Raw genomic sequence first — 12,952 nt, forward strand, 5'->3', positions numbered from 1 at the left:
GTGCCTTCGAGTTTCCAGACTAGGGGCACTGAAAGGCAGAAGCTGGAGATGGGGAGGAGGTGGTGGCCTCGGGGAGACCCCGAACCCCAGGAGCCCAGTTGTGTGGAGGGAGACGGGCACCCCCCCCACACGCCTCCTGCAAAGGGCGGCTCCCCCTCTGAGGCGCTGGGAAGATCGCACTATGCGGGCTGGGGCCTGGGATCTGGGCCATTTGGTGGCCCAGTTGGAGGACTCTTCGGAGTGGCAGATGATTTTCCTGCGGGGGATTTCACACCGGACACATAAGAGGCCGCCGGGAGATGGGTCCGACTGGGGCCACGCTGGCCTGTCCTGGGGGGACAGTGCAGTCTCACGGAGGGACCCGGGGCCTGTGGGACACCCCAGGTTCTTGTCTGGGAACACAGGAAGCCTGGAGGGGCTTCTCTATAATGTACCAGTTGGCTTTGTCAAAGCTTCCTCGCCTTGGGCCTGTGCTTCCCGGGTCGAAGGAGCCCTCGCGTTGGACTCAGTGTCACTTCCAGTGGAGAGTAGGCCGGTGGAGGACAGTGCAGTGTCCCACTCCCGTGGGTACAGGTGGCCACGCTGGGCTGGGAGAGGAAGGGACATGGCCAGGTCTTGTGAGGTTTCAGGACTCGAGGGACCATTGGGTTTGGCTCTGGGGGAAGGGAATCCCAGATTTTTTAAGCAAAGTTAACATTTATTGACTACCTACTAAGTGCTAAATCCTTTTGCTTTTGTTCTCACTTTGAAGAGTAAAGTCTGTCCCTCCCTGATTCCTGCCATTGGGCTGGCTCTGGTCTTTCAACAGCTTTTAAATGATTCTCTGGCCCTGGGTGGCCAGGCAAGGTCTCCAGGGGGGTACAGCCAAATACACATCTCAGGTAAACTGTTTAACCGGGGAAGTGGCACCCAGCAGTGGCTCCCAGCGCCCCCTCCTCTCTCCATCTCTGGGGAGTCCAGACAGCACCCCGGGAGGAGAGGAGGAGGGCACCCCAGTGTGTGTGCTGGGAGGAGAGGAGGAGGGCACCCCAGTGTGTGTGCTGACTGCAGGATGGCGGCTCATGGCCACAGAGCCTTTGCCTATGTTCCTGGCTCGGGTTCTCTTCGTCTAGAGCTCTCTCTGGGGTTTGGGATTGAAAACCGGGAAAGATGGCCCACAGTTCCACTTCTTAGCTTGAGTGAGGGCAGAAGGGGGAGTTGTGTGGTAACCTCCACAGTCCTGGAATGAGAATTTGGTGCTTGGTTAAGGAAGCAGGGCCACAGCCACATCCAGAGGCCAAGAGAACTGTGCCCCCTGGGAGTGACAGCCTCAGGGGTGTAGACACGCAGCCATGCACGCAGTAGTGCACAGTGGGTATTTAGATTTTGCAGAGTAGCCTTCCGTGCAGGTGGGTGGGGAAGGAAGTAAAGCTTCCCAAATTGCAGTGTTAACCTGGCGGCCGAGGACCGAGTCCTTCCAGAACTGTCCCCCATGCTGTCACTCTGGGCTCTGGCCTCCAGTTGATCCTTGAAGTTCTTAGATTTTTCTCTTCTGTCCATGGCCAAGTGTTTTAAATCATCAAGCCAGGAGAGGAGCCCTGTTCTCTCTGCTAGGGGACTGTGCAGCCATTGAGTGTTGGCCTTCAAACCCTCAGCTCTGTCCAGGCACTTAGATAAAAGCAACTTCAGCTAAAAGCCATGCGTGTGAATTCTCCCCCCATACTGGGGATGGAACCCAGGGCCCCTGCTTGTATAAAGGGTCTCCAGTCACGTGGGCCCTAGCAAATGCCTGGAGGCCTTAGTGAGCTATCCCACTGCACTGGACGGTCAGGTGATGGGAGGATAAGAGAAGCATTCTGGGAGATTAGTCCCTGCCCTGCCCTGAGAGGGCCGGTGTGCACACAGGTACCTGTGTCCCATGGGACCTCAGGCACAGCACTTACTCCTCTCAGGGTCAGCATGACGACTTTGAGTGTTTCCCGAATTAGATGAGGTAATACTTGAGATGCACAGCATTTGACTCCGGCCCTTCATAAGTGGTGATTGTTTTGTTAAATACTGTCATGTAGAGTGGCTGATTTTTCTGGTTTACTTGGGACAAAGGGCTTCCTAGGGCGTGAGGTTTTTAGTGCTAAACCTGGGACAGTCCCCAGTGGGCAGAGGTGACCCTGAACAGATATGAAAGTGGGCATATAAGCCATCATTGTGGCATGGGGTAGTGTGCTGAGAGCAAGGAGAAGCAGAAACAGTTCTTCCCTTAGTCTGAGACTCTGGAAGTCTTTGCCTGAGTGGTGTCTGCATTGTTCTTTAAGTGTGGGTGGGAGTTTGCCAGGAAAAAAAAATACAGCTGAAAGAGAGAGAGAGAGAGAGGAGCTGGTCTTCATTTGCCAACACTCTGTGTAGTACCATAAAAGACACAACCTTTCTTTTGCTTAAATAGTGTATTTATTACCATAGCTAAAAACCACACTAATTCACCTTTAATTAAAAATGTTCTTAATTTTAATGATAAAAAATAAAAGAACATTTTTATTTTTCTATGAAGCATTAACTGCCTTATAACCTCCAGAGTTCTGTTAATAGAATAAGACAGAAATCAAAATGATGTACGCCAACAGGAGCATCTGTAAAGCCCTGCACTTAGGGTGAAGGGAGTTATTCTGCCCTGACTGTAATGTATGTGAACTTTGATTTATTCCAAGTTCAATATAAGCCATGACCCTGAAACAATTGTTGAAATCATTAATTACGACATTAATGGAATTCCGTGACCTTACCGAGGGCAGGTGCAGAGTCTTACTCATATTTAAGTGCCTGGCACATGCTGGGCACTTAGCAAATATTGAAGTAGAGATCTAGGAGGTTATTGCCCCAGGATTCTGCTCTGGTTGAACCACACAGAATGGGGCTTGAGCGCTTTGAGAGGTGGACTGGGGCCAGAGGGAGGAGCGCAGGTGGAAACCTGGGGGCTCATGGAAGGCAGGAAGAAGTCGGGTTTGGAACCATTGCCCTGGGCTGCAATGGCTGGGAGTGCGGCTGGATGAGGGCCCCCTGATCTCTAGCTGTGTCCCTGGGGAAGCTGCCTGGCCATGGCCCACAGTGGGGCTTTTTTTTTGCATCTCAGCAGGACCCACGCAAATGCACTTTTATCAGGGAGTGGTTCATTGTGTGTACATTACACCACAGTCCAGTTGCTTTTTGTACCAATTACTTTTTGTATATACTTAGGGCTGAAAAGGAGACTGAAATGGAAAATATATGTAAATATGCCGCAAAGGATAGAGCATTGTGGTAGATGTTTCTGGAAAGGCTGAGAAATACATTTACTAAGAAATAGCCATTTCTTTGTGTCATGGAGAAACAAGCAGTTATGCTGTCTATGGACCTGATACTTTCAAAGTATTGGGAGGCTTGGTGAAAAGGACACCATCCGCTGTATTTGTGTTCAGCACTACTGACCCGATTTCTTTAGAAGTTGTGTGGAGCATTTGAGGCGTTCTGAGTGTGCTGGGGATCTTTGGGGACAACTTATGGGTGACGCCACCTGCTTTGTGAACCAGCACCTTTACAAGGGACCCTGTGAGGCCAGCCCTGAAGTAGTCTGTTTGGCTAAAGAATACTTTGTCAATCTTCAGGAAAACCAGCTTTGTTTAACTTTCCGGTTACCACCCTGAGCAGGCCAGTCAGAGCTGGGACTGGTCTGTGGAACCCAGGGGAGAACCAATTAAATGAGGAAAGTGTGTATGGGGTGGCCTGGGTGTGTCACCACCTCTGGAGAAACCTGTCATTGCCCCCATTGTGTCCCATCGAAAGGTCAGACCATATTTGCCGGACACTTTCCAAGCGCTCAGGTGGAATGATGCACAGGAGTTTTAGATAACACTTCCTCCTTCTCTGTCACCCCAGTTTTTTCTTCCTTGAATGCACTAAGCAAACAAGCACACTCTGAGGTGCTGGGAGACAGGAACCCTGATACCTGAGAATTGGTGCGACCTTGGCGGAGAGCCCTTGGTAAGTCAGGCCAGCTGCAAAGTGGGCAGCTGGGTAGAGAAAGCTTCACTTTAGGGATTCATTCCACGGCTGTATAGCAATGTTGCTTGCATCACTGTGCTATGGCCAAAACTGCAAATTTATAACCTGAATGCACATCCACAGGGTTCCGCTGTGCACACATGGTCTGTACCAACCACAAGACGTCACATGGAAGGGCTGCTAGGTGCTGCTGTGGGAACCTTTCAATATGTTTGAAAATGCGGGCCCCGTATGCAGCATCGTACTCTGTGTGCCTGTGTGTGTGAGATCGCCTTCACCTGAAAATACACACATTACCCCTGGACATCTGGAAATATCCCAGAGGTAATTTGTGCCATGGAACTTAAAAAATCTGAACCATTGTTGTAGTCATTTTCTATAACCTGTTAAATAACCAGAACATGCATTTAAAATGTGGGAAAGTTAGTTAGGTCTGGTTCAAACATTTTTATCATCTTAAGTGTTAAGTGTATTCCCATTGCTGTATGACTTAGCTTAGAACTTTTTCATCTTGCGAAACCCAACCCTGTGCCCACTGAAAAACAACCCCATTACTCCTCAGCACTCACTCTACTTTTGTCTTTATGAATTCGATTGCTCTAGGATTTCACCCAAGGACTCACACAGCGTTTGTCCTTTTGTGTCCGGCTTATTTGACTTAGCAGAACATCTCTGCGACTCATCCTTGCCGTCGCATGCCCGTTGCCTTCCTTTCTGACACATTTGCTTCCCATCCTCGGGGACTGGTGTGAATAGCGCTGCTGTATATGTGGATGTGCACATGGATCTTGAAGGACGTGAATGAGTGTTTTATTACCCGTTTTTAAAAACTGTATTAAGTCAGCTAGGTTCTTAAAAACAGATACTCATGATGTATAAATCACCTTTTTGAAAGTCTCTCTCTCTCTCTCTCTTTGTTTGTTTTTGTTTTTGGTGTCAGGATCAAACTCAGGACCTTGCACTTTTGAGGCAGGCATGGTGCCACTGAGCTAAATCCCAGCCCAGAAAAATCTCTATTTTTAAAAAGGATTCTATGTTTAGTGTTTATGGATGCAAAAGGAAAGTGTTTTAGAACATGACTGTTGTTTATCGAATTCAATTTTTACATATTCTTTTCCAAATTCCTTGGTTCTTTTTGGTACTGGGGATCAAACTCCGCACCTTGTGCTTACGAGGCAGGCACAAAACCACTAAGCTAAATCCCCGGCCCTCCTTGGGGTTTTCTTTACTCGGAAGCCTCTTGAAGATCTTTCCAGGCAGGTTAATACCATCCTTCCTTGCAGTCCTTAATTGGGCATTGGATTTTGCTTAACCAGCAGGGCTTGCTTCTACTCTCCATGCTGGCACGCATAGGTCAGCGGTTATCAGATGCTCTAGAAGACAGCAGTGCTTGCTGGAGGGGGAGGGGACATGTGCTGCTTTAAGAACCTGAAGGGATGTAATTGACCTTTGATAGATCATGACAGGGCTTCATGTAACATATTTGTGAATGGATTGCTCAAGGTTTTTAATTGGCTATCTAGAGAGCTGCTCCTTTGCACCTTCTAAAAAAGACAAGTTTATATGAGTGGGGTTCTGCTAGGAATAAGCTCAAATCTGTTTTAATTTATATGAAATAAATGTATAGCTTAGGTACAGTAATGCTTGGATCCTAGCAACACCTTTACAGGGAGAACAGTCTGTACCTGGCACGGTATGCCACTGTGAGTAGTATGCTTGGTCCTTTTGGAGGGACCAGTGAGGAACTCAGTAGATGACCAAGACTTGTAAGTCTTTCGTGGAGAGGTGGATGTGACAGTCTCCCTCTTCCTGGAAGGAAACCCGTGCTGAGAAAGATGCCCACAGGGATTAGGCAAGGTCTCTACCTACCTGTGGAGTCCAACCTCTAGGATTGGACTCTGCTGCACAGACACACACTTTGCATTTGCCTGCACTGATGCCATGCAAGGCCGCGGTGGTTGGCGCAGTCCATGCAACCTCAGGTTCCCCACTACTCACTCGCCTCTCCCACCAGCCCTCGCAGGGCAGGGTCTCCCTGAGAAACCTTCTCATCCCTGTCCTGCAGAGCTGGCCTTGGGAAGCCGTGGAAGGGATCCTACTCTCACGCACACTTGCCTTTCAGCCTGTCCTTACGGGAGCACAGGGTTACAAAGGTTCCTGTAGCTCAGTCCCTGCACACCAGAGGGGTCCCCGAACTCGAACTCGAGACTGCTGCTTCAGAGATGCAAAATCGTATGGCTCCCTCAGACACCCCCTTTCTGAGAGCAGTTTGTAACCTCCTTCACCGTCTTTGCTGTGCTCTAAAGCGCTCAAAGAAACGGGGAGGGAAGCACAATAATTAGGAATGCAATGAATTTGCGTGTGTGGCACGGATCCAAATGGGAGCTGAAATAAAAACAAAACAACAACAAAAACAACGCAGACAGAAGAGCCCTGTGACCTGGTCAAAAGCTGAGCCTCGCAGCCTATCAGTGGGAGCGTTCCTGTTCCTGGCAGGTGGCCTGGGGTTTTATCTGTTACTGCTCTGTAATCAGAATTGGGCCAGGATAGTCAAGCTCCTTATCTGAATGAAGGGAATTTGGTTTTCTGGCCTTCAACGTTTTACAGGAGCCCAGTGATTGACTTGATGTTTTAAAACATCTTTCTCCTCTCTAAAGACAAGGTAGCAGCGTGCCGGCAAAGCCACCCTGTATATGAGTCATGGAAAAGCATTGGCACGTGGTGTGTGGAGCCGTCTTTCCAGACTGAATGGCTGCAGATGTACTTTATTTCGGAGGATGAAAAGTCAAGCGGTTATCACCCAAATTTGCTGTGAATTTTGGAGGATTATTAAGCCACAGACTTTGGGATCCAGAACCAGTTTTGCTCCTTAAAGTTGAAGTCAGGCCTTAAATTGTTTCCTTAAGCATTACTTTTCCCCTTCTTCCAGTTTAATTCTCCATTTCTACTTCCCCAAATTCTGTCAAACTTTATCACCTCCATTTAGAACTGATCAATAGCAACTGGTGAGCAGGTTAATTATAATCGCAGAATAAACGCTGAAGTCTCAAAGTTCAGCACTTTTGCAATGTTTTCAAACTCCTAGGGGTCCACGCCAAGAGGCGCTCATTGACCCATTCCAGCAGGTGTGGGAGTTTGAACCAGGGCAGACAATCGGATCTGATTCAGGGCAACTCAATTCGGTTTCTTATCTACAGTCTTTCCTATCTTATGATGTCTGTCATTGAAGATAAAAAAGTTCATCAATTGAGCTGGGAAATGGCAAGTTACATTTTCTTCTGATAAAAGTTTTCTAGTTGCTGTTTTATCAGATTGGGTTGAAATTGTATGTGTCTCTGTCAAGGTCTGCAGTGACCTTTTCAGATATTTTATCAGGTATTAGGTGAGGGAGACCTTTTTTTTCTTTCTTTCTTTGACCTAGGAAAGAATGACCTGACTTCCAAGATCATAAATCAAACCAGGTAAAGAGAGGCAATAATACAAGTTGCCCCTCAAAATTGAGTAGGCGGGGAAAAACAAACAACAAATAGAACCTTTCGCTAGCACATGGCAAGAACTTAACTTGACCCTAAATGAAGAATGTGGTTCCCACGGAGTACACAGTTAATAGGAAAGTACTCTTATTTGAAAAAGAAAGTGTTTTCCAGGCAAAGATGGCCTCAGAAAACAAGCAGTTTCTTTAAAAAAAAAAAAAAAGTATCAGCGAAACTTTAATTATCCTTTTATTAAAGTCAATGTTTAATATGGCAAAACGAAAAGCTCAGATAAACCAGTGTGCAAATAATCAGTAATCTCACCATCCCAAGATAACCCACTGTGAGGCATTAATCCTCAACCTTCTCATTACCCTACTTATACAGGCGTGTGTGTATCTATATTCTTAAATAGTCATAAAAGTTACTGTTTAAAGTTATTCCGTGCTGAAGGCAGTTTCTGTAAGATTAGTGAGGCAGACTGGCTCCCGAAGACTGATCCCCTAAATAAAGCAAAAATGGGAGCTTCCAGTAGTCGCCAACTGTGTGTGGAGAGATCTCTTTCAATTTCACAGTACGGAATTGATAGTGAATTTAAAGCTAGAGCGTGTGAGTTGTGGTTTTCTTGTTTGTCTTTTGGCGCTGGGGATCTTCAAGCATGGTAAGCATGTGTGGTACCCCTGAGCTACACTCAGCGTGTTAAGGCTTTAAATCAGCGTCCCTTGGCGTGAGGTCACCTCTGCAGGATGTGTTGCTTTTTGGGGCTCCTGGCCGGGAGGCTGAGCTGTAGCTGTCCGCCTGGGCAGCGGGTACGGAAGCTCGCTGGGCTGATGCTGAGCCTCCCTGGGATCTGTCCCGTGCCTTCTCTTTCCTGGGTCTGACCGTGGGCTGCTGAGGCCTCTCTTTACTTGCCTATCCGAATCGTGAGGTGAAGAAGTCAGGCCAGGTGTGAAAAGGGCCACAAGGGCTGTGCCAGAGCCCTTTGGAGAGACTTACAATTTAGCATCTCCAGAGGATGTGTCAGGCTGCCAGTGTCGTGGCCCAGACCCCCGCCGCCATGTGAACGTTTGACCTTGAACCTGGCTGGGCGGTAAACTCCAGCTCACATCCCCGATCAGCAGGTTTCTGCGACCACATGAGTGCGTTTCCACTCCGCATTCAGCGCGGAAGCTGTGAAGTCTTGGGTTTCATGGACTTGTTTTGTTTCTTAGACACAATAAAATATTTAACCACTAAAATGTAAAGGTCAGCTTTGGGAAACCACGTTTGTGACCTCAGAGTAGCATGGCTTTCATTCCTTCCATCCGTGATAAACCCATGTGGTGTCAGCATCAGGCTCTAGGAAGCCATCCGTGGAGGCCGGCAGCGGTAGAGCTGGCTGCAAGCTCCAGTACCTAACTCCTTTGCTTCGTTGCTTAGTGATCCAGGAAGTCTTCCGCCCACTCCTCTGAGCCCGGCACTGAGCAAAGTGCTCTCTGACTCCGGGCAGCTTGGAGTATGGCAGGGAAGAGGAAAAGTAAGCACGATCTCCCAAGAATCAGAGTCAGCAGGCGGCTCCTGCAGCAGGCACGTTTGGGGGAGTTTGCATGAGTGTACTCAGGCAGGGCACACTCGTGGGCCGCAGGCCTGGCGCAGACAGCCCAGTGTTCAGAAGAGAAGGGGACAAAACTCCGGGCTGATTTCAGGGCCCAGCTGGGTCCCCAGCCTGGGGTGGAGGAGGCTGTGGTCAGTCGGCCAGGAGGCGGTACCGCGCTGGGGAGTCCTGTGCTGCTCATGCAGTTACTCCTGCCAGGCCCTGTGGGTGGGTCCACCAGACTGCCTGCCACCCAGGAGGCTTGCAGGTGACGCGGAAGGGCTGGGATTACCTGGCCTCCCCCCCACTCTGAATCTCTCTCCCTCCGTCCCTCTGAGAGCCTGTGATTAGACCCAGGCCTGTGGCCAGCTGGCCACTCACTGCCCCACAGAGCCCACCCCAGCCCTGACTCCTCTCTTCCTTTCATTTTATTCTCCATTTATTTACTTATTTGTCTGTCCATTTTGATGTACCGGAGATTAAATTCAGGGCTTGGTGCATCTTAGACAAGCACTGTGCTGCTAACCTATGACCACGGCCCTGATTTTTGCCTTTTAAACCAAATTTTTAAAAGAGAAAAGTCAAACATATGCAAAAGTAGAGCACAGAGGATATCCATCCCCCAGCTTTAAAAAATAAAAAAAAAGTAGTTCGTAACCAGCTGTTTCATTGATGTCCCACTCCCTTTCCTCTGCCGTGCTCTATCAGCAGTTCACTGCATCTGTGAATACTTCTGTATTGTTTTTCCAAAAGATATAAGGACTCTAAAAATATAGCCATGTTATCGCCCTGAGACAGTGTCACTCCGTAATATCAGTAACTACCCAGAGTTCAGATGTCCCTGCTTTTCTAGTTTTAACAATGTGTTCAAATCAGAATCTAAATCAGGCTCTGGTGTTGCCTCTCTTTATGTCCCTTGAGTATCTTTCCATCTCTGGGTCCCTCTTTTACCTCCTTTTCTCTTTCTTACAGTGTTTGCTGAAGAAGCAAGGTCTGGACTTTGGGGAATGCATTCTCTTCGGGACACTCATGGTGTCCTCTGTCCCTGTTTTTCACATGCAATCTGTGATTGGAAAAAGTAAATCAGACAGAAACAGCTGAATCTGATGCTGGTCTGTGGTATTCCCTTGACGGCCATGGCCTGGCTCTGTATTTCACGAGTGGCTGCAGTGGTGCTGTTCTAATAAAACCTGTCCTGCATTTATTGGCTGGAAATCTTTGTGACAGCATACATGCTTTCATCTTACAGAATATTTGGGTGCAGTGAGGAGAAACAGAGTAAATGCCTTCTCTTGTGCTTCACTTGAGCTGTTCTCTAGCACCTTCCCGGGATTTCTTTAGGGAAATGTGTTTGTACCATGAAGAACTCAGGGTTTTGGCATCTGTGATGTGCTTTTATCCATATGTCCTCGTTCACTCTCATATTGGCCATCTTTGACAGTGGGCAGCTGTTGAAATTGGCTCCTGGGCTCGTTTGACAAAACATCTTTGTTTAATAATTTCCCGCCTCACGTGCTACAAGGTGTTCCGAGCTTTTCTTATGTACGATTTCCTCCCAAACCTGAAGTTGGCCATTTCCCCACAAAACCCGGGCTCTTTTCTGTGAGAAGTGGTCATTGGAGACCACTCTTGCTGTACTCACTGGGAGTGGATTGATTATTGACCACTGCTAGGGATATATCTCCTTTCCACCCAGAGATAGCATAAAATATATTAAATGTTCCTACCATTGATCCAGTGCAAATGTGGAAACAAAGTGCTTTTCCTTCACGTCATTTTTGTTTGTTTGTTTGTTTTTTGTACTGGTGATCGAACTCAGGACCTCATGCTTGCCAGGCAGGTGCTGTGCTGCTGAGCTAAATCCCCAGCCCACATCATTTTAAAAATTAAGGTAAAGTGTGTCTAATTTTAAAGTTTCCATTGTATTCCTAAGTGTGGTGCCTTTGTGTACATCCACGCCATGGTGGAACCTTTGCTGCTGTCCATGTCCACATCTTCTTCCCCGAAACTCTTGCCCATACAGCAGCAGAGAGGATCTCCATCTCCTCTCTCCAGCTCTTGGCAGTCCCTCTACTGCTCTCTGCCTCTGTGAATTTAACTGCTGTAGATGGCTCACGTACACAGATCTACATGATGCCTATCCTTTTGGCACTGGCTAATTTCCCTTAGCAGACTGCTCTTCACATGCCTGCATTTTGTCCCACAAGTGAGCATTTCCTTCCTCTTCAAGGCTGAGTAATATGCCGTTGTGTGTAGAGACCATGGCTTGTTTGTCTGTTCATCCCTCTTGGTCTCTTGGGTTGCTTCTCTGACTACTGTGAATAAAGCCGCTGTCTTCACATGGGTGTATAACATCTGTAACAGTCCCTGCTTCCATTTCTTTTATATCTACCCAAAGTGGCATTGCTGGGTGATTCTGTGTGGTTTTGAAGCAACAAGCTGTTTTCTACAGTGACTGCACCACATTTCCATGGGCTGGGGCTGGGCCATCCCTGCCCAGAGCCGGTGGCTTCCTCGATCTGCTCTGAGGACAAGCTGTCATCACAGGAAGCCCCTCCCAGCCCCTGGGGCCCCCGCTTTGCTGCTGCTGTCTGTGGGGTGGGCTGGTGGGCCATCTCCCTACTGTGGGCTCATGCCGCTCCCCTGCCTGACTTGCTGGGTTGAGGTCTGGAGGGGCTTTGGCCTGGGGAGCTGGGCAGATTGTGAGTGCATTGTGCATCGTGCATTGCGGAGGTTCCGGCCCCTGTTTCCCCTGCTCCGCAGCCCGGTGCGGGGAATCCCGTTCAGCTCTGGCCCTGTCCTCTGCAGCCTCCGGGCTGAGAGCACAGACTGACCCGCCAGTGAGGCTGCCGTGTGAAGCCTGGCACCTGGTCTTCACTGCTTTGCCGCGGGAGGAAGAGCCCGTTCTGCTGAGCTTCTGGGAGCCCCATGAGCTTGGACTTGGGCTGGGCTAGGCTTGGTCTCCTCGGGGAAGCAACAGAGCTTCCGGGCTGGCAGTGGACTCCGGAGGTGAGCTTTGCTTTTCTGGAGGTCACTGCCATCGTGGCTTCAGGTGTGGATGCCACAGCCCTCACTCACAGGAAGTGCCTGCTTGCTTGCTTTCTGTTCTTTCTGTCTTTCTATCTTTTTTTCATTCTTCCTCACTATGTAAATTAGGCTAACCTCCAGCTCCCTGTGGCCCATACTGGCCCAGAGCTCAGGGCAATCCTCCTGCCTCAGCCTCCCAAGTGTTGGGATTGCAGCCATGCTCCACCCAGCACTTTCCTGTTATTGAGAGATCATAGTTTTCCTAGACTGGAAGTGTTTCTGGGGCAGGAATCATTTGGGGCTGGTTAAACCTGATAAAATTCCAGATAAACATGCATGTGCTGGAAAGATCCAGGCTGGAATTCATTCCCTGTGGTCCTACCTCCATGCATGGTCCTGCTGTGACATCATCAAAGAGGAAAAGATCCATCTTTATTTTATTTATTTATTTAATTTTTTAAAAAATTTGAGACAGGGTCTCACTATATAGTTGAGACTGATCTGGACTCACTACGTCCAGTGACCTGACTCACTACGTAGCTCAGGCTGGTCTCGAACTCACAGCAATCCTCCTGCCTCAGCTTCCCTAGTGCTGGGATTACAGGCGTGCGCCACCACACCTGGCTCTTAAAGATCTATCTTTATAAAGGGACACAAGAGGTGGGATGATGAGACGTCAGGGACAGGGACCCCAGAAAGGCAGAGGGCTGGCGCAGCTGGAGGAAGGGGCGGAGGCAGCAGGGCCTGGAGGTAGGAGACAGGCGAGGGGAGCATGGAGAGCTTCCACGCAGCTGGAAACGGGTGGCTCTGAGGCCCGCGTGGCCTCTGCCTGAGGCCTTGGGGACTGGAGGGAGCTCAGAGTGGAGGA

This window comes from Fukomys damarensis, unplaced genomic scaffold (genome assembly GCF_012274545.1).
Source record: "Fukomys damarensis isolate Sample0158 unplaced genomic scaffold, DMR_v1.0_HiC HiC_scaffold_18, whole genome shotgun sequence".
Taxonomy (NCBI): Eukaryota; Metazoa; Chordata; class Mammalia; order Rodentia; family Bathyergidae; genus Fukomys; species Fukomys damarensis.